General features: G+C 50.4%; 1 protein-coding gene across 2 annotated transcripts in view; it reads right to left on the bottom strand.

The window, feature by feature from the left end:
- Positions 1–1,116, bottom strand: part of CDK5RAP3 (CDK5 regulatory subunit associated protein 3) — an 11,158-nt gene that overhangs the window by 6,331 nt on the left and 3,711 nt on the right. The window lies entirely within an intron of this gene.

Raw genomic sequence — 1,116 nt, 5'->3', positions numbered from 1 at the left:
AGCTCATCAATGAACTGATTCCGGGTCTCAGGGTATTCAAGAAGTGTCAGAGCATCCGGGCCCCTGGCAACACCTTCGGGAGCTGCCAGGAAGAGAGAGAAGTGATAAAGTGGCTAAAGACTAGAGAAGACCATTGGTTTGAGAAGTCCTGGTGCATTAATACGGACACAGACACTACACTAAAGCCACTTCCTGTTCCAACCCAAGAAGGAAGGGTCACCCTTTCCCATTTGTCGCAGCCCTAATCAGGCACCAAGAGCCAACTGCAGTCTGTGAGGAGGACCACAGAGCTGAGTTCCAAAGAACCAAGCGCGCCTTCCCTTTGGTGGGCATCAAGTCTCATCCTGCACTGCCCTCTAGTGGCTCAGATCACGGTCACAGCCTCTGGGGCCAGGTCAGGCTTCAGAGGCTGTTAGCCCTCTCGGAACATCCCAGGCAAAGGCTGACCCACATTCGATATCCAAAGCATTGAGAGTTTCTAGGCTTCATTTTAAGAACTCTTCTCTATCCACTACACTCACATCATCAACAAGATTTTGAAAAAAAAAAACAGGTAACTGTATGAGAAGCGCAGTCTTGGCAGCGTACTTTTTCTTTGCTTCTAGAGACACAGGGGTACCCTCTGCCAGGGTTTCAGGGAGCGACGCACTCACCCTGGGTTCCGGCTTCCAGCACAGTGATCTGCAGAGCAGTGGCATCGTCTCCCCAGTCTATCTCATCACCCCCAGCTTCCTGAGTGGAGAGCAAAGAACCCCTGCAGTGTTGGGAGAACTTTCCCCAGCAAAGGGAGCCAGGATAAACTAAAGCCCTCAATAAGCCCAATGATGGCACATTTCAACTGTATGAAGAACCTGCAGCCCTGATGGAGGTGGCAAAGATGGCAGTGGGGCTCATGCATATAGGTACCACCTGCCTATACCCCACACCTGCCCCAAACACCAAGAGAAAGAGGTCAAAACTCTGACATGTCACTTTGGAAACTGCCTCCTCCCAAACTATATGTGGTCCAAGAGCTGTGAACTTCAAGTGATGTCTTTGAAGAGAAAGAGAGAAAACTTTTTTTTCCCTTTGGCCACACTGAAAGGCACCCAGGATCTCAGTTCCCTGACCAGGGAT

The sequence above is a fragment of the Bison bison genome, unplaced genomic scaffold, assembly GCF_000754665.1.
Source record: "Bison bison bison isolate TAMUID 2011002044 unplaced genomic scaffold, Bison_UMD1.0 scf7180017864180, whole genome shotgun sequence".
NCBI lineage: Eukaryota > Metazoa > Chordata > Mammalia > Artiodactyla > Bovidae > Bison > Bison bison.
This window is presented reverse-complemented; position numbering and strand designations above follow the sequence as displayed.